The sequence below is a fragment of the Giraffa tippelskirchi genome, chromosome 7 (assembly GCF_054371585.1).
Source record: "Giraffa tippelskirchi isolate mGirTip1 chromosome 7, T2T-mGirTip1v1.2.pri, whole genome shotgun sequence".
Lineage (NCBI taxonomy): Eukaryota > Metazoa > Chordata > Mammalia > Artiodactyla > Giraffidae > Giraffa > Giraffa tippelskirchi.
In genome coordinates, this window is record NC_137281.1 from 56155901 (window position 1) to 56183658 (window position 27758).

Consider the following 27758-nt stretch of genomic DNA (forward strand, 5'->3'; position numbering starts at 1 on the left):
AATACATGGGGCTTGGGTTCGATTCCTGGTCAGGGAACTAGACTCCACATGTTGCAACTGAAGATCCTGCATGCCACAACTGAGACTTGGCACAACCAAATAAGTAAATAAATAAATATCAATATAAAAAAGCATAGCAAATACTCATATCAGATAAAATAGACTTTTAAAAAACTGTTATTAAGAGATAAGGATGGACACTATATAATGATCAAGGGATCAGTCCAAGAAGAAGATGTAACAATTATAAGTATTTATGCACCTGATACATAAGGTAATTGCTAACCATAAAAGGGGAAATCAACAGTAACACAATAGTAGTCTGGGAATTTAACGCCCCACTTCTACCAATGGACAGACCATCTGGAAACAAAATAAAGAAGAAAACACAAGCTTTAAATGACACAATAGACCAGTTAGATTTAATTGATATTTAGAGGACGTGTCACCGAAAGCAGCATAATACACTTTCTTCAAGTGCACACAGAACATTCTCCAGGATAGATTACATCTTGGATCACAAATCAAGTCTTCTAAAATTTAAGAAAATTCAAATTGTATCAAGCATCTTTGCCAATGCTATGAGATTAGAAAACTGAAGAGGAAAAAACTGTAAACACACACAAAGACCCTGCACACTGCAACTAAAGACCCTGCATGCCACAACTAAAGATCAAAGATTCTGTATGCCACAACTAAGATCCAGTGCAGCCAAATAAATAATTTAAAACAGATTTTTAAACTAACCTCACACTTAAAGCTACTAAATAAAGGAACAAACAAGTTTAGCTGAAGGAAAGAAATCATAAAGATCAGAGTAGAAATCATTGAAACTGAAGTGAAGCAAACAGCAAAGATCAATGAAAGTTGGTTCTTTGAGAAGATAAACAAAATTGATAAACCTTTAGCCAGAATAATCAAGGGAAAAAAGGGAGAAGACTGAAATCAGTAAAATTAGAAATGAAAGAGGAGAAATTACAGCTGACAATGCAGAAATACAAAGGATCATAAGAGACCACTACAAGCAAATATATCACAATAGACAGCCTGAAAGAAACAGATTCTCAGAAAGATACTTGTCAATACTGAATCAGGAAGAATTAGAAAATATAAACAAACCAATCACAATTAATCAAATTGAAGCTGTAATTAAAAGCCTTCCAACAAACAAAGGTCCAGGAAGAGATGGCTTCACATGCGAATTCTATCAAACATTTAGAGAAGAGCTAACACTTATCCTTCTCAAACTTTTCCAAAAAAATTGCATGGGGAGAAACGCTCCCACACTCATTCTATGAGGCCACCATCATCCTGATACCAAAACCAGACAAAGATATCAAAAAAAAAAAATTACAGGCCAATATCACTGATAAATATAGACACAAAAAATCCTCAGCAAAAGACTAGCAACTAGAATCCAACAACACATTAAAAGGATTATACACTATAATCAAGTGGGATTTATCCCAGGGATACCAGGATTCTTCAATATCTACAAAGTCAACATCATGTACCATTTCAGCCAATTAAAGAATAAAAACCGTAGCATCTCAATAGATGCAAAAAAAGCTTTTGACAAAATTCAACACCCATTTACAATTTCAAAAAAGAACTCTCCAGAAAGTGGGCATAGAGAAACCTCAGGTCAGGTCAGTCTCTCAGTCGTGTCTGACTCTTTGCGACCCCATGAATCGCAGCACGCCAGGCCTCCCTGTCCATCACCAACTCCCGGAGTTTACCCAAACCCATATCCATCGAGTCAGCGATGCCATCCAACCATCTCATCCTCTGTCGTCCCCTTCTCCTCTTGCCCCCAATCCTTCCTAGCATTAGGGTCTTTTCCAATGAGTCAACTCTTTGCATCAGGTGGCCAAAGTATTGGAGTTTCAGCTTCAACATCAGTCCTTCCAATGAACACCCAGGATTGATCTCCTTTAGGATGGACTGGTTGGATCTCCTTGCAGTCCAAGGGACTCTCAAGAGTCTTGTCCAATACCACAGTTCAAAAGCATCAATTCTTTGGTGCTCAGCTTTCTTCACCGTCCAACTCTCATATCCATACGTGACCACTGGAAAAACCATAGCCTTGACTAGACGGACCTTTGTTGGCAAAGTAATGTCTCTGCTTTTAAATATGCTATCTAGGTTGGCCATAACCTTCCTTCCAAGGAGTAACCTACTTGAATATAATAAAGTCCATATATGAAAAACCCAGAGGAAACATCACTCTCAATGGCAAAAAAACTGAAAGCATTTCCTCTAACGTAAGGAACAAGATAAGGATGTCCACTCTCATCACTATTAATCAGCAAAGTTTTTGGAAGTCCTAGCCCTGGCAATCAGTGAAGAAAAAGAAACAAAAAAAAAAGGAATACTAGTTGGAAAAGAAGTGAAACTGTCACTGTTTGCAGATAACATGATACTATACATAGGAAATCCTAAAGATGTCACCAGGAAACTATTAGAATCTTATTAGTTTCACCAGAAACTAATCAGAATTTGGTAAAGTTGCAGGATACAAAATCAATACACAGAAATCTCTTACATTCCTATACACTAAAAACAAAAGATCACAAAGAGAAATTAAGGAAAAAAGACCATTTACCATCGCAAAAAAAAAAAAAAACAACCTACAAATAAACCTACCTAAGGAGGCAAAACAACTGTACTCAGAAAACTATAAAACATTAATGAAAGAAATCAAAGATGACACAAACAGATGAAGAGAAAATATACCATGTTCTTGGATGGGAGGAATCAGTATCCTAAAAATGACTTATACAACCCAAAGCAATCTACAGATTCAATGCAATCCTTATCAATTTACCAGTGGCATTTTTCACAGAATTAGGACAAAAAAATTTACAGTTCATATAGCAATACAAAAGAACTCAAATAGCCAAAGCAATCTTGAGAAAGAAAAATGGAGATGGAGGAATCAGGTTCACCAACTTCAAGCTATACTACAAAGCTACATAAACAAGACAGTATAATATTGGCACAAAAGCAGAAATATAGATCAGTGGAGCAGGATGGAAAACCCAGAGAGAAACCAAAGCACCTATGAAATTACAACACACTCTCTAACACCATACACAAAAATAAACTCAAAATGGATCAAAGCCCTAAATATAAGACGAAAGACACTATAAAATTCTTAAGAGGAAAACATAGGAAAAACATTCTTTGACATAAATCAAAAAAACATTCTTTGACAGCAAGATCATTTTTAACATACCTCTTAGAGTAATGAAAATAAATACAAAAATAAATGGGACCTAACTAAACTTGAAAGCTTTTGCATAGCAAAGGAAACCATAAACAAGATGAAAAGACAACCCTCAGAATGGAAGAAAATATTTGCAAACAAAGCAGTGGACAAAGAATTAATCTCCAAACTATACAAAGAGCTCAAGCAGCTAAATATCAAAAAAACATTAAAAAAACAGTCAAAAACTGGAAAGACCTAGACATTTCTCTAGAGAAGACATACAGATGGCCAAGAAGCACGTGAAAAGATGCTCAACATGACTAAATATTAGAGAAAAGCAAATCAAAACTATAGTGAGATACCACTTCACACCAGTCAGAATGCCATCATCAAAAAGTCTACTAACAAAAAAAAAAAAAAAAGGAAAAAGATAACCAAAAAAAAGTTTACTAACAATAAATGAGGGAGAGGATGTGGAGAAAAGGGAACCCTCCTATACTGTTGGTGGGAATATAAATTGGTACAACCACTGTGGACAGTATGGAACTTCCTTTAAAAAACAGAACTACCAAATGATCCATTAATCTCACTCCTGGGCATTTATCTAGAGAAAATCATACTTCAAAAAGATACAGGCACTCCAGTGTTCATTGCAGCCCTATTGACAGTAGCCAAGACGTGGAAGCAACCTAACTATCCATCTACAGAGAGATGGATAGAGATGTGGTAGATATATACAATAGAATATTAGCCATGCAAAAGAATGAAAGAATGCCATTTGCAGCAACATGGACGAACCTCGAGATTGGCATACTGAGTGAAGTAAGTCATACAGAGAAAGACAAATATCATATGATACCACTTATATATGGAATCTAAAAAAAAAACTGATACAAATGAAGTTATTTATAAAAACAGAAATAGACTCACAGACTTAGAAACCAAACTAGGTTACCAAACGGGAAAGGAGGGATAAATTAGGAGATACTGGGATTTACATATAAACATTACTATATATAAAGTAAAAAACCAACAAGGACCTACTGTATAGCACAGAGAACTCTACTCAGTATTCAATAAAAACCTATGTGGGAAAAGACACTGAAAGAATGGATATATGTATATGCATAACTGTATACCTGAAACTAATACAGTATCGTAAGCCAACTATATTCCAATATAAAATAAAAATTAAATAAAAAACTAAGCATACTTTTAAAATATGATCCAGCAATCACACTTCTTGATATTTCCCTGAAGCAAGTAAAAACATATGTTCACTTAAAACTGTTCACATAGATGTTTACAACAACTTCATCCACAACCACATGAACTTGGAAGTAACTAAGACATCCTTTAATAGTGGATAAATAAGCAGTGAACTACTATTCAGCACTAAAAACAAATGAGCTATCAAGCTATGCAAAGACATGGAAAAATCTTTTTTTAATTGAATTATAATTGATTTACAGTATTGCATTAGTTTCAGATGTACAGACAGTATAGTGATTTTTTTTGCAGATTACATTCTATTATAGGTATTAAAGATACTGGATATAATTCCCTGTGCTATATAGTAGATCCTTATTGTTTATTTTATGTATAGAAGTTTGCATCTGTTAATCTCACAGTCCTAATTTGTCCCTCCTCATCTCCCTCTACCCTTTGGTAACCTTGAATTTGTTTCCCATGTCTGTGAGTCTGTTTCTGTTTTGTATATAGATTCATTTGTATTATTTTTTAGATCCCACGTATAAGTGATCTTATACAGTACTAATATTCATCTTTATCTGACTTGTTCACTGAGCATGATATTCTTTATGTCTATCTGACATGGAGGAAAATTAAATGCATATTTCTAAGTGAAAGAAGCTGATATGAAAAGACTTAGTTACTATGTGATTCCACTATATGGCATTCTGGAAAAGGCACAGCTATGGAGATGGTATAAAGATCAGTGACGGGCAGGGGTTGAGCACCGGAAAGGAATGAACAGGCAGAGCACAGGAGATTCTCGGGGCAGTGAAAATGCTCTACATGTTACCATAATGACGGACACATGTCCTCACACATTTGTCCAAATCCATAGAACGTACAACACCAGAATCGACCGTAACGTAAACTATATACTTTAAACAATGATGATGTCAATATATCTCATCAATTATGACAAATGAACCATCCTAGTGGGGGATGTTGACTATGGGGGATGCTATGCAGGGGGAGGGTGGGAGTTATATGGGACATTTCTGTATTTTCTCCTCAGCTTCACTATGAGCCTGGAACTGGCCTAAGAAAATAATACCTTCTTAAAAAGTAAAGGGTTCTTCAATACTTATCCACCGTAATCCTATATATCTTCATTACAAGGAGCTTTTAAATATAAAGAAAACTTTCAGTTCAGTTCAGTCGCTCAGTCGTGTCCGACTCTCTGCGACCCCATGAATTGCAGCACGCCAGGCCTCTCTGTCCATCACCAACTCCCGGAGTCTACCCAAACCCATGTTCATCGAGTCGGTGATGCCATCCAACCATCTCATCCTCTGTCGTCCCCTTCTCCTCCCGCCCCCAATCCTACCCAGCATTAGGGTCTTTTCTAATGAGTCAACCCTTCGCATGAGGTGGCCAAAGTATTGGAGTTTCAGCTTCAAACTCAGACCTTCCAATGAACACCCAGGATTGATCTCTTTTAGGATGGATTGATTGGATCTCCTTGCAGTCCAAGAAACTCTCAAGAGTCTTCTCCAACACCACAGTTCAAAAGCATCAATTCTGCGGCGCTCAGCTTTCTTCACCGTCCAACTCTCACATCCATACATGACCACTGGAAAAACCATAGTCTTGACTAGACGGACTTTTGTTGGCAAAGTAATGTCTCTGCTTTTAAACATGCTATCTAGGTTGGCCATAACCTTCCTTCCAAGGAGTAAGCGTCTTTTAATTTCATGGCTGCAGTCACCATCAGCAGTGATTCTGGAGCCCAAAAAAGTAAAGTCTGACACTGTTTCCACTGTTTCCCCATCTATTTCCCATGGAGTGATGGGACCAGATGCCATGATCTTAGTTTTCTGAACGTTGAGCTTTAAGCCAACTTTTTCACTCTCCTCCTTCACCTTCATCAAGAGGCTCTTTAGTTCTTCTTCACTTTCTGCCATAAGGGTGGTGTCATCCGCATATCTGAGGTTATTGATATTTCTCCTGGCAATCTTGATTCCAGCTTGTGTTTCTTCCAGCCCAGCGTTTCTCATGATGTACTCTGCATATAAGTTAAATAAGCAGGGTGACAATATACAGCCTTGACGTACTCCTTTTCCTATTTGGAACCAGTCTGTTGTTCCATGTCCAGTTCTAACTGTTGCTTCCTGACCTGCATACAGGTTTCTCAAGAGACAGGTCAGATGGTCTGGTATTCCCATCTCTTTCAGAATTTTCCACAGTTTATTGTGATCCACACAGTCAAAGGCTTTGGCATAGTCAATAAAGCAGAAATAGATGTTTTTCTGGAACTCTCTTGCTTTTTCGATGATCCAGCGGATATTGGCAATTTGATCTCTGGTTCCTCTGCCTTTTCTAAAACCAGCTTGAACATCTGGAAGTTCACGGTTCACATATTGCTGAAGCCTGGCTTGGAGAATTTTGAGCATTACTTTACTAGCTCAAGAAAATTAGAGATACCAAGGGAACATTTCACGCAAAGATAGGCTCGATAAAGGACAGAAATGGTATGGACCTAACAGAAGCAGAAGATATTAAGAAGAGGTGGCAAGAATACACAGAAGAACTGTACAAAAAAGATCTTCATGACACAGATAATCACGATGGTGTGATCACTCACCTAGAGCCAGACATCTTGGTATGTGAAGTCAAGTGGGCCTTAGAAAGCATCACTACGAACAAAGCTAGTGGAGGTGATGGAATTCCAGTTGAGCTATTTCAAATCCTCAAAGGTGATGCTGTGAAAGTGCTGCACTTGATATGCCAGCAAATTTGGAAAACTCAGCAGTGGCCACAGGACTGGAAGAGGTCAGTCTTCGTTCCAATCCCAAAGAAAGGCAATGCCAAAGAATGCTCAAAAGAAAACTTTAGAGAGAGCTTTTTAAAACTTAAGTTTCCTGATTATTATTTTTACATGTTTATGTAGGAGTTTTGCTTTAAAAAATCAACACTGCTGTGAACTTTTTTTCCTAATCTGTTTCTGGAGAATAAAACAAACAAAAATCATAGCCTTTATATAAAATGGAGCCAACTGCCAAAATTAAATCTTAACATGCAGCCAACACTGATATTTAAATGTCAGGGACTTACTTCTGAGTAAGTAACTAGTGTACTGAATGATGCCAAATTCATATTTCAAAATTCTTTAAACCTCCTTTGATATATAAAAAATCTGAAAGATGCCACCAGAAAATTACTGTAGCTAGTCAATGGATTTAGTAAAGCTGTGGGATACAAAATTGATACACAAATATCCCATTTGCTGCTGCTGCTGCTGCTAAGTCGCTTCAGTCGTGTCCGACTCTGTGCGACCCCATAGACGGCAGCCCACTAGGATCCCCCGTCCCTGGGATTCTCCAGGCAAGAACACTGGAGTGGGTTGCCATTTCCTTCTCCAGTGCATGAAAGGGAAAAGTGAAAGTGAAGTCGCTCAGTCGTGTCCGACTCTTAGCGACCCCATGGACTGTAGCCTACCAAGGCTCCTCCATCCATGGGATTTTCCAGGCAAGAGTACTGGAGTGGGGTGCCATTGCCTTCTCCGAATATCCCATTTACCATAGCAACAAAAAGAATTCATCTACCTATGAATAAATCTACCTAAGGGGGGAAAAACTTGTACACAGAAAACTATAAGCTACTGATGAGAGAAATCAAGCAGAGAGATATACCATATTCTTGGATGGGAAGAATCAATATTGTGAAAATGACTACCTTACCCATGGCAATCTACAGAGTCAATGCAGTCCCTATCAAATTACCAATGGCACTTTTCACAGAATTAGAACAAAACGTTCTACTATTTGTATGGAAACACAAAAGACCCAGAATAGTCAAAGCAATCTTCAGAAAGAAAAACAGAGTTGGATGGAGGAATCAGGCTCCTTGACTTCAGGCTACACTACAAAACTACAGTAAACAAGACAGTATGATATTGGCATAAAAACAGAAATACAGATCAATGAAACAGGATAGAAAACCTAGAGATAAACCAGAGCACCTATGGTCACCTCACCTATGACAAATGAGGCAAGAACAAACAATGGAGATAGAGCAGTCTCTTCAATAAGTGGTTCTGTGAAAACTGGACAACTACAAGTAAAAGAATAATATTAAAACACACTCTCTAACACCATATACAAAAATAAAATCAAAACAGATTAACGACCTAAATGTAAGATCAGACACTATAAAACTTAAGCAAAAAATATAGGAAAAGACTCTCTGACAAAAATCACAGCAAGATCTTTTTGTGTGTGCATGCATGTTCAGTCCTGTCTTACTCTTTGCAACCCCATGGACTGTAGCCTTCCAGATTCCTCTGTCCATGGAATTTTCCAGGCAAGAATACTGGAGTGGGTTGCCAGTATTTCCTACTTCAGGGGATCTTCCTGACACAGGTAATGAACATAAAAACAAAAATAAACAAATTGGACCTAATTAAACTTGAAAGCTTCTTCACAGCAATAAACAAGATGAAAAGACAACCCTAGGAAATGGAGAAAATATTTGCAAATGAAGCAACAGACAAAACTCCAAATAAACAAACAGCTCATGCAGCTCAATATCAAAAAAAAGAAAAAAACAATTCAATCAAAAAATGGGTGGAAGATTAATAGATATTTCTCAAAGAAGGCATACTGATGGCCAAACACATGAAAAGATGCTCAACATCACTATTAGACAAATTCAGATCAAAACTACAATAAGGTATCATCTCACACCAGCCAGAATGGCTGTCATAAAAAAATCTACAAACAGCAAGTAGGATTTGTGGAGAATGCCAGACAGAGTTTGAAGAAAAGGGAACCCTTCTACACTGTTGGTGGGAATGTAAATTGACACAGTCACTTTGAAGAACGGTATGCAGGTGCCTTAAAAAACTAAAAATAGAACTACCATATAACCTAGCAACCCCACTAGTGGACATATATCCAGAGAAAACCATAATTCAAAAAGACATATGCACCCCAATGTTCATTGCAGCATTAGCCAGGACATGGACATGGAAGCAACCATTCCTCAACAGGGGAATGGCTAAACAAGATGTGGTACATATATATAATGGATTATTGCTGCTGCTGCTGCTAAGTCGCTTCAGTCATGTCCAAATCTGTGCAACCCCATAGACGGTAGCCCACCAGGCTCCACCGTCCCTGGGATTCTCCAGGCAAGAATACTAGAGTGGGTTGCCATTTCCTTCTCCAGTGCATGAAAGGGAAAAGTGAAAGTGAAGTTGCTCAGTCGTGTCCAACTCTTAGTGACCCCATGGACTATAGCCTACCAGGCTCCTCAGTCCATGGGATTTTCCAGGCAAGAGTACTGGAGTGGGGTGCCATTGCCTTCTCCGAATGGATTATTATTCACCCATAAAAAGAAATTGGGTCATTTGCAGAGCTGTGGATGGACCTAGAGACTGTCATACTGAGTGATGTGAGTCAGAAAAAACAAAGATCCTACATATGTGGACTCTAGGAAATTGGTATAGATGAACTTATCTGCAAATACAGACACAGGCGTGGAAAATAAACATGGATATCAAGGCAGACAGGGGACAAGAATTGGGAGATTGGGATTGCCATGTATACACTATTGAAAATATGTATAAAATAGACAACAGAGGAGAACATACTTTATAGCACAGAGTGCTCTGTAGTGACCGAAATGGGAAATAAATCCAAAAAAGAACAGATATATGAATATGCATAGCTGATTCAATTTGTTGTATGGTAGAAACTAATACGCATTGTAATGCAACTATATACCAATAAAAATTAATTTTAAAAATCAGCTGAAAAACATTAAAAACCTTAATTTGAGTTCTACATAAAAGCTTATATATTTCTGTTTAATTTTTAAAGCCCCCTGTATAAAAAGTAAGTAACACTCCATTTATTTATATATTAAATATATGAAGTCTCCTTTATTTAAAATCTTTCATATATATCAGATATTATTCTATGTGGTTGGAATTTCATTAGTTGCCTATTCATGCTTAACCGGAGAAGGCGATGGCACCCCACTCCAGTACTCTTGCCTGGACAATCCCATGGATGGAGGAGTCTGGTAGGCTGCAGTCCATGAGGTCGCAAAGAGTTGGACATGACTGAGCGACTTCACTTTCACTTTTCCCTTTCATGCACTGGAGAAGGAAATGGCAACCCACTCCAGTGTTCTTGCCTGGAGAATCCCAGGGACGGGGGAGCCTAGTGGGCTGCCGTCTATGGGGTCGCACAAAGTCGGACACGACTGAAGCGACTTAGCAGCAGCAGCAGCAGCATGCTTAACCAAATTACCTTCAAACTTAGCAGCTTAAATTGTAAAGTGGAACTGGCTCAGTAGTGTCCAACTCTTTGCAACCCCAAAGACTGTAGCCCGCCAGGCTCCTCTGTCCATGGAATTCTCCAGGCAAGAATACTGGAATGAGTAGCCATTCCCTTCTCTAGGGCATCTTCCCAAGCCAAGGATTGAACCCAGGTCTCCTGAATTGCAGGAAGATTCTTTACCATTTGAGTCACCAGGGAAGCCAGATTATTTCTCCAGAGGCTCTTCCTGACCCAGGGATGGAACCCAGGTCTTCTGCATTCTCCAGGTCTCCAGATTCTTTACGGACTGAGCCAGGGGGGAAGCCGTTAAAACCCTTCACTAATAGCTTAAAATCATTCACTAACATTTCCTGAAGTTGAGAATCCAGAAGCACTTTAGCTGGCTCTAGCTCAGGGTCTCCCATGGAAAGAAACAAAGTGAAAGTGTGAGTCACTCAGTTGTGTCCAAGTTTTTGGGACCCCATGGACTGTAGCCAGCCAGGCTCCTCTGTCCATGGAGTTCTCCAGGCAAGAATACTGAAGTGGGTTCCCATTCCCTTCTCCAGGGGAATCTTCCCAACCCAGGGATAGAACCCAGGTCTCCTGCATTTCAGGCAGATTCTTTACCATCTAAGCCACCAGGTGTATCTCCCATGGGGTGGCCATCAAGATGGCCACCAGACCCTGCTCTTCGCAAGGCTTCACTGGGGTGTCAGCATCTCCTGCTGGCTGGAGGCCTCAGGTCCTCACTAGCAGGCCCCTCCACAGGGCTACTCATCACACGGCAGCTGGCTTTATCTTGAGTGAGAGACCCAAGAAGAAGCAAGCAAGCAATCAAGCCAGAAGCAGCAGTATCTTACAACCTCATCTCAGAGGCTGCTTTCCATCCTCTCTTCCGCATCATGTTTGTCTCGGAGACCAACCTTAGTGCAACGGGGAGTGAACTACACGAGGGTATCCCAGGGAACCCGGTTCCCACAGTAAAACAAACACAAATGAGCCTTATCTGAATACATATTTTTATCTTACTAGGTGGGTTTATTTCTGATAATAACCAATAGTCATTTGGTACTAAGTTTTGGGTTGGCCAAAAAGTTTCCATAAGATGTTATGGGATAACTCAAATGAACCTTTTGGCCAAGCCAATAGGATGAACCAAAGTAAGTGATCAAGCTGTGAAACACAGGCCTTTGACCAAAACACCAGTTGGCGGCATCACGCTGGTTTCAGGAAGTGCGCGTGCAAGCCTCTCCTTCACCAGGACCCGTTTCCTGACCTGCGCAGTAATGCCCACTCTTCAAAGTATCATTTCAGCTTCTGCCGCCTCTGTAATTGTGTTCATCCTCCCTCCCAACTAAATGTTGTCACTTTCTCTTCTGAATTCCCTCCTCAGATGTTTTTAATTTCTCTAGCACCAACTACAACTTTTTTCCTGCATTTGGTTACTAATGTAAATATTTCTTTCTACTGATCCAGTTTCATTGTTTGGAGAGGAAGGGTAGTATCTTACTATATGTCCTGCATGACAGGTGTTCTAGCAATTATTTTTTAAATGGTGAATTACTGCTTGAAGGATTTATTAGACAGTACTCTATCGAAAGAACTCAAAAGCTGGAAGGGCCTGAGTGACTGGAAGACATGAAAAGGCAACTCAAAAAGAGAAAAAGTACATCTTGAGGTTGAAAGTAGGGCAGATAAATAATTACAGAAAAACGCTTTAGATGACAGCTCTATGCACAATACTGACCTGTCCTTCATGCCTTTCCCAACTTCTGTTGTAACAAAGATGCTCCACACAATGGCAGAGAGTTTTGGTCCAGCTCTTACTTTTACCATTACTGACACATAAGTGGGTTACAGTGTTTACGATATTTTAAGTTTCCACTCATTTCCATCTTCTTTAGGAAGTATAGACATCCAAACGAGAAAACTGTTCCATCTCCATTACATTTTCCATTCCTGAATCCTCTTTTTCATACAGTATGTTTTCTCACATTTTATCGTGATACATCAGTACATCTAGGATTCATTTTTCAGTCCATTGATGCTCGACAGAATCGTGTTAAAGATTAAACATGTCCTCGATTAATTTCTTTAAGAAACAAAACAAACAAATGAAAAAATAATGCCTAGAATATGAACTGATGATTTGAAAAGTTAGTGACAACCTCTATACACCTCCCAGAATGGCTAAAATTTTTAAAAACTGAAAATGCAAAATAGTGACAAGAATGTGATTCAACCAAAACTTTTATGCACTGCTGATGAGAATGTAAAAGGTACAAATGCTTTGAAAAACGCCTTAATAGTTTTATATAATGTACATTTGTATATATTTTACCATATTATGAACCAGCAACTTCAATGCCAGGTATTTATTCTAGAAAAATGAAAACTTATATCCTTAAAAGGACTTAAAAGAGAATGTTTATAGCACCTTTATTCATATTAATCTCACACTAGAAACAACCGAATCAATAGGTAAATGGATAAGCAAACCATGGTATTCCCTGCAGTAGAATAATAAAAAAAAAATTAGCAATAAAAAGCAATATATAACTAATAGAAGCAAAAATATGGGTGAATCCCAAAAACATTAAGCTGAGCAAAAAAAAAAAAAAAAAAGCCAGACACAAAAGGGGTATATACTCTATAATAACATTCATATAAAGTGCTGCTGCTGTTGCTGTTAAGTCGCTTCAGTCATGTCCGACTCTGTGGAACCCCATAGACGGCAGCCCACCGTCCCTGGGATTCTCCAGGCAAGAACACTGGAGTGGGTTGCCATTTCCTTCTCCAATGCATGAAAGGGAAAAGTGAAAGTGAAGTCACTCAGTCGTGTCCAACTCTTCGAGACCCCATGGACTCCAGGCCCCTCTGTCCATGGGATTTTCCAGGCAAGAGTACTGGAGTGGGGTGCCATTGCCTTCTCCGCATATAAAGTGCTGGAACAGTTAAAGCCAATCTACAAACAGTGACTGCCTCTGGGGTAGGGGTAGGAACTGACTGGGAGAGGACTTAAGAAAACTCTTCTGAGTGATGGAAATGTTCTGTATCTTGATCAGGGTATGAGTCACACAAATGTATGCATTTGTCAAAAATTAATTGAACTGTAAAAAAAAAAAAAGATTAAACATGAATTGGGTTCTAAATCTGCTTCTACCACCTTAACTTAGTCTATGTCATTTTAAAGTCATTATCATTTCTTTCAGCACATCAGCCTATCAAATACCTATTCTTTTCCATTGGATGATCTCAGGTCATTTGTTTTCAGGATTAAAGTAGGTATAAAGTAGTTAATATATTATTAAATAATTTATGTTTGCTCAAGAATTTATACTAATTAACAGAATACCAATTAGTAAAGGAGAAATGGAACTAAAATGTTGAACTGCTGCTGCTGCTGCTGCTGCTGCTAAGTCGCTTCAGTCGTGTCCGACTCCGTGTGACCCTATAGACGGCAGCCCACCAGGCTTCTCCATCCCTGGGATTCTCGAGGCAAGAATACTGGAGTGGGTTGCCATTTCCTTCTCTGCAAAATATTGAACTATTTTTATCTAAACTCTGAACACCTTAATATGATTTACAAGGTCCTAAGTAACCCAAACTCCTGGATTGGCCAAAAAGTTCATTTGGGTTTTTCCATAGACATTATGGAAAACCCAATATGTAAATGAAGTGCTTGGTCAGCTCAGTACATCTCCCCTGACTTCAGTTCTGCCTTCTCCCTAGCACATTGGCTCCCTTTGCCCTTTCTCAAATATGCCTAGTTTTCTCCATCTTCAGACTTCTGATCATGTTACTTCATTTCTCCAAAATGATGTCACCAAACTTTCACAGGGTGGACTGGTAGTATCTATCGTTGTTTTTTAGTCACTGAGTCGTGTCCGACTCTTTGAGACCCCATCGACTGTAGGCCACCAGGCTCCTCTATCCATAGGATTTTCCAGGCAAGAATACTGGAGTGTGCTGCCATTCCCTTCTCCAGGGGATCTTTCCAACCCAGAGAGCAAAGCTGGACCTCCTGTGTGGGCAGATGGATTCTTTACCACTGAACTGACAGGGATATCTATCACTGAGTCTTGGTTTACATACTAATTCTTGAGGGACTTCCGAATAGGAGCCAAGCTAAATTATTCTCTGTCATAGCACATATCAAATATAATTGTATTATAATACAGAATTAAGATTTTTATTTGTCCACCTGCTTACTGATTCCCTCCCAGATTAAATTTTGAGTTCCAAGGGCAATGTCATTTTTTTTTTTTTCAATTTACCAAACATAATACAGTGCCTGGGACTAGGAGAGCATTCAGAAATATTTTCAAATAAATAAATGAACATCTCATTAATCAAACCCAATCTTTTTATACTAATCCTTTACAAAACTTCATCCTACAGTCTTGATTCTCCTGAGTAAACCATTTAATTCAGTTTTACAGAATTTTTGTGTTGTTATTCACCCCAGTGATCAGTCTGTCTCAAGCACATTTTAGGAAATGAAGTCAAGCCATGTCCAGGATGGGACTCAGCATGGTCACCTGCAGTGGGGCGTGCAGGGCAATAACCTGCCATCATCGAGTCTAGGATGGTAGAGAGTAGGAAATAAAGTGATTTCCCGTAACTGAGATGAAAAGAGCACTAAGAACATGTCTCTTTTAAAGAAATGAGAGAGTGAAACTGCCCGCTAAACATCTCTTCCAATAGATGACTGCACTGCAGAATGCTGAGAAACTTGTTTTATTAAACCATATGGGAAAGCCTGGAAAGAGCTGCATTTGGTCTGGAAGTGGTACAGCTGTACAAGAGTGACTGGAACAGGCTAAGTGCCTTTCGTTTTTCAGCCCTCTCATTTTCACTGGTCACCTCTCCACTCTCTGCTCTCACACCCCCAGCACAGAAACCCTTCTTTACGTTGTCCTCAGAGGCCCGTGTTTATGATGATCATCCACCTGTACACACACAGCTGCTGTTGTTGGCTTGGGAAACCACTGGACCTGGTTATTCCTCTTTCTTCCCCCCAAGACAGTGTGAACTTCTGGAGAAGCTGAATAGAAATTGTCAAATGCCTTACTAAGCCTAAGAATTCTTCTGGTTATATAAATGTTAGTCTAAAAGTTTTATGTTAAGAAACATATAGACATATACATATATATAAAAGAAATATATAGATAACATTCTTATATGAGCGAGATTGAGGCATTTTGGCATCACTGATATTATTTAAAAAACAAGTTCTGGAAAATGAATGAATACATGTACGTACATACACACACACACACACACACACACACACATCCCTACATAAATTCCTAGTCTGATAAACTTTGTTTCAGTCTAAGAATTCTCCTCTTTATTTCTTCAACCAGAGAAAAAGCAGAAATCAGACTAGTTGTAACAACTGATTACATTTATGACCTGTCTTCTAGGTTCAAAAAGTAAGTTATCTGCTATTTAGAGCTCATGAATAGTAACAAAAAATAATGGTGTATAAATACCAGAAGAGCACTTCATTTGAATCTTAAGTATATCAGTCAGTTCAGCTCAGTTGCTCAGTTGTGTCCAACTCTTTTCGACCCCATGAATCGCAGCATGCCAGGCCTCCCTGTCCATCACCAACCCCCCGAGTCTACCCAAACCCATGTCCATTGAGTCGGTGATGCCATCCAGCCATCTCATCCTCTGTCGTCCCCTTCTCCTCCTGCCCCCAATCCTCCCTAGCATTAGGGTCTTTTCCAATGAGTCAACTCGTCGCATGAGGTGGCCAGAGTATCGGAGTTTCAGCTTCAACATCAGTCCTTCCAATGAACACCCAGGACTGATCTCCTTTAGGATGGACTGGTTGGATCTCCTTGCAGTCCAAGGGACTCTCAAGAGTCTTCTTCAACACCACAGTTCAAGAACATTAATTCTTCAGCACTCAGCTTTCTTCACCGTCCGACTCTCACATGCCTACAAGACTACTGTAAAAACCATAGCCTTGACTAGATGGACCTTTGTTGGCAAAGTAATGTCTCTGCTTTTAAATATGCTATCTAGGTTGGTCATAACTTTCCTTCCAAGGAGTAAGTGTCTTTTAATTTCATGGCTGCAATCACCATCTGCAGTGATTTTGGAGCCAAGAAAAATAAACTCTGACACTGTTTCCACTGTTTCCCCATCTATTTCCCATGAAGTGATGGGGCCAGATGCCATGATCTTAGTTTTCTGAATGTTGAGCTTTAAGCCAACTTTTTCACTCCATATAATACTTGGAATAAAGCTGCCCAGAAATCCAATTATACTAAGGAAAACATATCTGATATAATTATGGGAATCCAAAAATTTATTTTGAATTTTAATAAATATTGGTTCTTGTTTATGTCACACTTGTGTTTAAAAGTAACATTCATACATTCATATTATTGCTGTGCTGTGTTTAGTTGCTCAGTCATGTCCGACTCTTTGTGACCCCATTGACCATAGCCTGCCAGGCTCCTCTGTTCATGAGGATTTTCCAGGCAAGAATACTGAGTGGGTTGCCATGCCCTCCTCCAGGGGATCTCCCCAACCCAGGGATCGAACCCAGGTTTCCCTCATTGTGGGTGGATCTTTAACCATCTGAGCCACAAGGGAAGCCTCATTTGTATTATTAATAGACTCTCTCTTTGCTCCTTTGAGGCTCAATGGAACATAAAATCTGATCCTCCCAAATCAAATGTATTAACAGATGAACTGTGTAATTCTAATGCTACAAACGCAAGAAATTCAGTTTTTACATAACCAGGCCTAGAGAGAGGTACCTATTGGGATGACAGTCTCAGATATTCCTCAGTACTGGCACAGAGAATAAGATGAGTAAATACAACTTCAGACAACCCTCCCAGTCACAGTCAGAATGTGATTTATGGGATGTGAATCACTGTCCCAGAGTGACTAATGTGAAGAGCCAAAGGAAACCGAATTCTGCTCCAGGGTCTCAACTAAAAGCTGGCTTGTTTTATCTCTAAGTATTTACCTAGTGGTTCTGTGCGACACCTATCCAAGTGGTCTGAAGGGAAATGTTAGGGCTTTTCTATTGGATGTTTAAAACATGTATTTTCCTAATAAAGAATAATGCCCAAATTTTCCACATTGGTACTTATAATTTGTAACTGTGGTGACTTGGTATTCTCCAAAGAAAATGCCCTGACACTCACGCTAGTGTTGCACCGAGTCTGAAGTCAGTAAACTAGAATTCCTGTTTTAGCCCCTAACTGAGGTTTCTAGCCACAGACAAGTCACATCACTTCTCTGGAATTTCAGCTTTCTTAATGTCTAAAATGATAGAACTCCAGTATAACCATCTACTATGCAAAGAAATATAATATCACTTAGATAGAGATAACTTGAAAAGCTTTATTATTTACCCTAAACAATCCTTAAAATAACAAAACAAACCATGTGACTAATAAAACAAAGATAACCAGGAAGAAGGAAATATGCCATTTCCCAAAGAAATTACAAAAAGAGGGAAACATAAGCAAATGAGACTGATTTTTAAAAAGAGCAAGATGGTGAATTTAAACCCAACTATAAAAATAAACACACTAAATGGAGACAGTCTGAATATGCTATTTAAGACAGACTTAGCAGCAGCAGCGGCAAGCAACTGGACAAAGAACCAATATTCACCTGTAGGGTACCTACAGGAAGCTCGCACTAAACATAAAGACAGAGATAATTTGAAATTAAAACTACAGAAAAAGATATCAGACAAAGGAAGTCTTAGAGAAAAGAATACACCAGGAACAAAGAGGGTCATTTCATAATCAAAAAGCAGTCATAATGAAAAATTCACCAAGAGTCTATAACCCTAAACCTTTATTCAATTGATAAAAGACCTTAAAAATGCACAAAGATAATACAACCACAAAGGAAACAAACTCAAATTATAGTCAAATATTTAAACAATCCTCTCTCAATAGAGAGAAAGTACACAGAAAATCAGGAAAAATGTAAAAGGCAAACAATATTATTGATCACCTTGACCTAATTGACAATTATAGGACATTGTACCCAAAACAGCACAATACACATTATCTCAAATTCATTTTTACATAGAGAATTCTACAAAATACACACACACACACACACACACACACACACACACACAATCTCTGAAAACTAAGTTCGGCAAAGTTGATACAAGATCAATATACTGAAATAAATTATATTTCTTTGTCTCTAGAAACTAACAATGCTACCTAAGGCAATTTACAGATTCAAAGCAATCCCTATCAAAATACTAAGGGCATTTTTTCACAGATATAGATGGAACAATTTAAAAATGTGTAAAGAAACACAAAAGAGCCTGAATAGCCAAAACAATCTTGAGAAAAGAACTACAAAACTGGGAGAATCGGGTGCCCTGACTTGAGACTATACTACAAAGTAATCAAAACAGTACCGTACTGGTGCAAAAACACACACAGAGGTTAAAGGAACAGAACAGAGAGCCCAGAAATAAACCCACATACCTATGACATCAAAATTAAACATAAAAAAACAGTAAGTTCAAACATATGAAATACTTAAGGGTTAAAACTGACATAGAAGTCATTAGTCATCAAGAAAGAAGTGGGGAGAGCAAGTGCAAAGGCCCTGAGGCACGAGTATCGTCAGCCTTGAGGAGGAAACTGGAGCTGAGTGGACAGGGAGAGAGGTTGAAAAGTGAGTCTAGAAGGTAGGAAGGGACCATCTGTTGCAGGGTCTCTGAAGCCTTGGTAAGAACCACTGAATTGTTATTTCTATTCTTCCACGTGGATTCCTACTTAATGACAACATGCTATAAATCGAACTGAAATCACACAAGGATGGACTTATTTTTCATTTGTGCAATGTTCACAAGGAAAACTGAGAGGTAATTTCCCAATGATCCTGTGCTGCCTTTGCTCAGATGCCTTATAATACACAAATCAAGGCTCAAGAATAAAAAAAATTTTGTTAACATAAAGCTAAGGTTTTAAGAGGAGTTGTAATTCCCTGGGTGAAAAAGTGAGGGGAAGGAGGAGAGACGCAGGAAATGTCTGGAAGCAGAGAGCAAGTCTTGCATTACTCAGAGGCCATTGCTTCGCAAAAAGACACAGCTGGTGGCCCAGTCAGCAGGCCACCTCTGGACTGTGTCCAGCATCAGAGGACAAAGAGAGGCCACGGACCCCCAGCTCCCTGCCATCTCCTGTCTCACTGGTCAAAGTCTGGCCCAGCAGGACCTGACTCCTCAGTGCCAGCTGGTGGCCCCCGAGCATTTCAAACGTTCCGAGGTAGGGCCACAGGGCACACTCTGGCCCACAGCACTGCATTCGTGCCAGAAGTGATGGGAGGAATCAACCTCACGGGATCCATCGTTGGGGAGGAGTGGGGCACCTGCTGGAACTTCTGTGTCTCCACCAGGGTGACACGGGGGTCCTTCCAGATGCCAGCACTCACACTGGGTGAGTATTATACTATTATTATAGTATATATTATAGTATATAATATTAAATAATTATATAATATATAACTATATATTAATATTATATATAATACATATTATGTATAATATTATATATTATAAATAATATATAGAATATATAACTGTATTAATTATATAATATATATAGTTATATATTATACAATATACATTATTTATAATATATAATATACATTATATAATATATATAACATATATAATACAAATATATACAATATACATTATATATAATAATATATATTACATATAATATATATAACATGTATATGATACAAATATATATAATATATAAATATACAAAATATATTTATATATATTACTTAATATATATTAGAGATTATATAATATATATATATATTATATCAGAAAAGGAAATGGCAACCCACTCCAGTGTTCTTGCCTGGAGAGTCCCAGGGACGGCGGAGCCTGGTGGGCTGTTGTCTATGCGGTCTTACAGAGTCGGACATGACTGAAGCAACTTAGCAGCAGCAGTAGCATATATTATATATTATAATATATGTATACTAAATAATATATAATAGAATTATATATAATATATATTATATAACATATAATATGTTTTATCATATATATTATATATCTATAATAATATATATAATTAAATATACTTATATATATTATATAATTATACAATATATAAATGTATACTACTATAATATACATATAAAAATATACATTAACAACACATATATGTATATTATATTCTATATATTATAATACATACATATATTACATATATATTATACATATATAAATACATGTATAATATATATTATATATAAATACATATTTATATATAACATATGATATATATATTATGTGTATATTATATATTACATCATATATAATATATTACACTATATTATACATATTATATATAATATAATCTATAATGTATTGTATAATATATTATATATATCATATATAATATATTATATTAATATAATATAATATTTCTTTTATTATTATAGTATACATATCTATATACTATATATGTTATATATTATATATATTACATAATATATATTATACATATTTAAAATAGTGTGTATAATATAATATATGTTATATATAAATATAATATAAATACAATTTAAATATAATATAAATAAATATAATATAAAATATAATCTATATTATACATATTATATATACTATATTATATGCTATATATATTATATATATTATATATAATATATGTACATTATATAATATATAATATTATAAATATATAAAATATAATTATGTTATTATACATTAATTATATCGCATATTGTATATATTATATACATTAAATAAGGTATATATTACATATATGTTATATATACTAGGTAATATATATAATGTATATGTAATATATGATATATTATAAAAATATAAATTATATATTATATAAATATCATACATAATATATATAATATATTACATATAATAATATATATTATAGTGTATTATGTATATATTATATACTATATTATATACATTATATTATATAAAATATAATATTATAATAATATATATACAATATATGATATCATATATATAATATATAATGTATAATATAATATATATAATATATTTTATATAAGATATAGTATGTATTATATATTTATAAATATTTATATATATATACATAATAATATACATATATATTATTGTATGTATTTATATATGATATAATTATATAATATATTAATATATATTAATATAGTGATATACATATAGAATATTATAATATACATAATATTATATAGGCATAATACATATGTACATATATGCATATAATATATATGTTTTATATACATATGTATACATGTATACATATATACATACATACATATTATGTATGTATACATATATATGCATACATATATACATATTAGATATAGTACATATATGTCATATACACATTATAATATACATATATATTATGTATATATAATTATATACTATATACTATATTAATATAATATCAATATATGTTATATATAATACATTATAATACATAATTTATAATATATATAATATGATATATTTTATAATATATTATGTATTATATAATTATATATATATGATAGTATATATCATTATGTATATTATAATATATGTATGTATATAGTATATATATATGTATGTGTATCATTATATATTATATATTATAATATTCGATAATTATTATGTTATATATATTATATATATGTTTTATATAATAATATGTAATATATATGGCATATTATAATGTTATATATATTATTATATTATATATAGTTATAGATTATATACTAAATAATATTATTATTTATATTACATTATTATATTGTATATTATATTATATAAAATTATATAATTATATATTATAGATTTTATATATTATAATATATTATTTTTATAATATTATATAAATTATTTTTATATTATATATATTATTTTATTATATATTATATAATTATATAGTATATTATTATAATATATATTATATATTATATAATTATATAGTATAGTATAGTATATATTATATATTATTTACAAGATATCATATATTAATATAATAACTAATATTATTGGTTAATAATTAATACTAATATATTTATAATATTATATATTATGTTATATTATTATATATTGTATATTATATGCTATATGTATTTTATAATAAAACATTATTGTATTATATATAATGATATATTATATACTATAATATTATATAATTATATTATTATTATATTAGCATTATATATAATGTTATCATTACTATTAACTAACACTAATATTTATTAATATTAAGATTGTAGTAATAATACAGTATTATTGTAATACTAACAATAATAATGGTTGTTAAACACAGCCTTTGTGAAAAATTACATTAGATATTCCAATATTATCATTAATAGTAATACTAATATTAATATTCATAAAATACATAATATTTATTATGTATTTGTTTTAAAAGGACTTAATGATTTCTCAGAGAGCATGTCCATGTGTCAGTCGCAGCTGGGAATGAATCAGGTCCCAGGTCCCCTGGGGTCTTGTAAGACTATCATTATCAGAAGTGGTCCTGAGGCCGCTGATAAGAGGACGTTAAAGCTGGTCCATGTGTGACATGCGAGTGTCAGATCCTAGACCCCTCTCCCTCTCCAAGTCTGCAGTCCCCGTAGCTCGCAGCACAGGCACACGTCCCTTGTTTGTGCTCAACAGAGGCGCCCCGGCCACCTCCGTCCCCCTGACGGCCCAGGCGGGGCCCTGCTCTCACCCCTCATGGGCGCCTTCTCCAAACCACACCTCTCACTGGTGCAGCATCTCCAGAGACAAGGCCGCAGTCTGTCCAGAGCAGCCTTGGGTCTGCTCAATCCCCAGCCGGGGGCCTGAACAGACTAGTGACTGACTGACTTCAGCTGTAACAGGATGACGTGGAAACCCCAGTGGACTTGGCGTTCAAGATGCGGTTTCGATGCTGAGTCAGAGATGTTCAGCCCTGTGATGTCAGGGCAGTCATTTTACCTTAGTGTCAGTTACCTCACTCAGACAAGGGAATTCTAACATTCAGTTAGAACACAGAGAGGACCGTTGTAACGGAACTCTAAACAGAAGGGTAAGCAAGGGAGAAGTGACTTCGCCTGTGCCTGTGGTAGGCTCCGGAGACACCACGCCTGACCCACCCGCGTCACAGAGCCAGAACTCAGGTTCCGCCTTGTTCTCCCATCAGTGAGGACACGGCCACATCCTCAACGGGAAAGGAGGCCCATAATCCCACTCCTGGGGTCACATCCCAGTGATAAGAGGGAGCACAGACCTCTCACCCTCAAGGGCATGAGCAGTGCTGTGCTGGGGGTGGTCAGAACCAGCTCGGGAGAGCCAGCTGTCGACTTTTCAGGAATTACAGGAGTGGTTGTTAAACACAGACTTTGTTAAAAATTAAAGTACAGATATTCCAAATTACATTAAAAACAAGGCAACAGATGCTCAGAACTCCACCCTTCTTGTTTACAGTGCCACATGTCACCGTCAGCCCTGTTTTGTGGTTATTTACTCATAGTGTCTCTACGTGGGACACATCACCTCCTGCTTCTGCAGGCCTTTCTGACAGTGAAGAGCCTTCACACTGAGGCTTGAAATCAATCACAGTGGATGTGTTAACACTACGCAACATGAAAGTGAAAGTCACACAGTCGTGTCCGACTCTTTGTGACCCCACGGACTACACAGTCCGTGGAATTCTCCAGGCCAGAATACTGGAATGGGTAGCCTTTCCCTTCTCCTGGGGATCTTCCCAGCCCAGGGATCGAACCCAGGTCTCCTGCATTGCAGGCAGATTCTTTACCAACTGAGCTATCAGGGAAGCCTGATACAAAACATGGCAAACACCAATTCAGGCCTAAATTTATTGTTCTACTGATTATTTAAGACCAGGAGCTAGCAAACCACCCAGAACCTGTTTTGGTTCAATCTTTAAGAGTGATTTTTTTTTTTTTTTTTACCTTTTAAAGTATGGAAGGAAGGAAACGAGGGAGGGAGAGCAAAAGCATGAAAGCTAGAAAGAAAATGTGCCAGAGGCAGACTATATGTGGCTGCAAAGCCTGAAGTATTTACCAGTATGACTTTTGCAAGAAATGTTTGTGAACCTGATGGAGAACATTTAATAATGTAAATGAAACTGAGAGGCCTCCTCACTGGCTGTCACCCCCAGAGGATGGAAGCAGCCTCCTTCCTTGTCATGTGGCCCCTCAAGCTTCTAAGCCAGGGCTGAAGATGACCCTTTGTGCTTGTAAGGCAAGTGCAGAGACAAAGAGAGCGAGCCAGGCAGTCAGGCAGATAAAGATTTATTACAGGAAGAAAGAGAGGAAGTGACTGATTTTAGAGAGAAACCAGCACTCTTTTTACAGCCAAGCCTTCTTATACCCTATGGACAGGAAATTGTGCCCCAGAGGGAGGGGGCCTCAGTTCATCTTTAGCCTGCAGCTGGGGTCTTGTGGTCACGTAGTTGAAGGGGTCTCATGGTCGGGTGGTCACATAGTCTTGAGAAACTGGCACCAGCAAGGAAAAGCAAGATATCACCTTAAAGAAGAAACAGGATGCCCACCAGGGCCAGGTGGCCGCCGTGACTTGTTGGGTCGGGTCGCCACAGTGGGCCATATTTTAACCATAGCTAAATTGTTGTGAACCCTAACATTCCAGCCTTTTTGATATAGGATAAGGGCTGAAAGTCAGTCATCTGTATCTGCTTCACGCTAGTTTGGGGTGACATCATGGGGTAAGATAAGAAAAGGCTTAACGTGGGTTAAGGGAAGTCTAAATGGGCTCAAGGCTTTTGATTTTGATATTAGAGCCAGTTAGAAGTAGCTCATGAACAGTCTGATTGGTGAAGGCTTGTATGCAATCCTGGAGAAACTTTGAAAACAGACGCACTAGACAGGGGCCAAAAGTCAGAATGAGGGTTAATGTGAGAAGGGAGCCCAGTAAAGGTAGGACCCATGGCATCCAATCCCAATTGCTTAATCAGTTTTCCCATGAATTACTGAGATGTTGATGTTTTCCTGAGGCCCTATTTGTCAGGTTCTTTGCTGCTTCCTTTACAACACCCAATTTATTGGCGTAGAAACAGCAGGCTTAGTCTAGAAAAGGACACAGGCCTCCTTTTTCTGCTGTGAGAAGGTCTAACCCTCTTCTGTTTTGAAGGACCACAGCTGCCAGGGAATCTAGTTGGCCCTGGAGAGTGATAAGGCCAGTGGTTACTTCTTCTAGGCTTTCAGTAAGATCCTTTGAGAGACTCAGATAGTTTAAAGTTTAAAGAGATCGTGAGCCCTGCAGTCCCTGTTCCAATCCCTGCTGCTATTTCTAAGCTTATCAATAAGGGAATGAATTGAATTACTCATTTGGGTGGGTTATGGATTAATGGGGTAGGGAGGGTATGGTTGTTAGGAGCAACAGAGATACCTGGGGCTAGATACACCAGGGTGCAGGTCCCAGTCCAGTTAGCGGGAAGACATAAGTACGTGGTGGTTCCACATAAGAAAAATATTCCAGGAGTAAGGAGGCAGCAACTGGAATCAATAGCAAATAAGAGTCTTTCGTGTATTTGCTAGCTGACTCCCAAACCAACAAGGAGCCAGCTGGTGTGGCTCCTGCGAGGGGGCTGGTGTCTTCAGAGGCCGAAGCAAACCTTCCCGAGAAAGCAGTAGAGTGTCCTCTAGCTCCTGAGACACGGTAAATAGCGCGACCTGAAGGAAAGATGTGAGGTATGATTACAGAGGTGTGATGGTATAGAGCCTAGATGTGGCTGTGAGTTATTTATAGAGTCGTGTCTAGAAAAACAGAAGGGAGCCTTTTGCTGTAAACAGACATCAGAGGTAGGAGGTCCTCCCATAGCCGGTTTGATATGGATGGAAGCGAGGTTAGCAAGAAGTGAGGACAACATTTTATCAAGATTGTTGATTTGATCTAGTGAGTATAAATAGCATATATAGGACAAAAGAAGGGCTCTCCCCTGTAGCTGTGGTACATGTGGTTCCATTGATCTGTGGAGACAGGTAGTGCCGATCCACCAGGCATGGAGATGGACAAACAGATCCAACAATCACTAGACAGGGTTGGATTTGAGGTATTGAGTAAACGGTAGGTTAAGTTTCAAGTTTTAAAAAGGTAAGTTAAATCTGGGGTAGAGTGAGAATTAGGTAGGGCATGATGGGTGTATAGAAGAAAAGAGAATGAGATCAGCACCATGATGTGGTCGCTCATATTTAAAGGGAGTAAATGATGAGGATAAGGACCCAGGTGTAAAAGTAAATTTGGACAGGTGTGAAGTCTTTTAAGTCTCCCTGTAACCATACATCAATAATAAAATCAAGAGGTGTGGAAAGATCATTGATTATGAGATTTTGTGAAAAGGTGAGGTTTTGTGATATTACATATAGAAAAGTAGGCAATGAGTTCATCTAAATTTACAGTAAAAGAAGGCCCCAAAGGATGGAAACCATAAGGAAATAAATGAAACAAAAGAGGAGCTTCTTAACAGGAGTCCACTCAAAGGGGATACAGAATAAAGTCCTATTCCAAACAATGTAAGTAAAGGGAGTCCCAGTCCAACCAGTAACCAATACATCTGATTGTCCCTTTTACTTATAGATATTGGTTATTTTTGGCTGTTCCGCTTCTTCAGGAATTCGATCCAATCAGAGCCTGGTGGAGCGCAGGATGGTGCTGGAGTAGTGACGGATGTCCGAGTGGGGAGTAATTTTTGGTGGAAATGGAGAGTCTCCTGGGGCCCACTTTAACCTGGAGATATGAAACCAGTAAGAATGACCTGCCAATTTAGGGGCTGACGGTGTGGTTAAGATGACCTCGAAGGGTCATTTACAGCCTCAGTGCACCAAGGCTGTAAATTTTTATAATGTAAGGTCTGAAGTAAAACTATCCCCAGGTATGAATGTCAAGTCAGTAGGATTTGTCTGATGAAGCTTTGGGAGACAGCAATCTGCATGTTGTCTCATGAGGTGTCTAATAAGGTTAAGGGAGGAGAGAT

The 27758-nt window shown here is 37.4% G+C and overlaps 1 long non-coding RNA gene across 1 annotated transcript in view; it reads right to left on the bottom strand.

The window, feature by feature from the left end:
• Nucleotides 1-23762, bottom strand: part of LOC145512153 (uncharacterized) — a 37508-nt gene extending 13746 nt beyond the window's left edge. The window contains exons 1-2 of the long non-coding RNA XR_014058333.1: nucleotides 23493-23762; nucleotides 12476-12820 (exon numbers count right to left, since the gene is read on the bottom strand). This is a non-coding gene — a long non-coding RNA (uncharacterized LOC145512153). The remainder of the gene's footprint in view (nucleotides 1-12475; nucleotides 12821-23492) is intronic.
• Between the last annotated feature and the right edge of the window lie 3996 nt (nucleotides 23763-27758).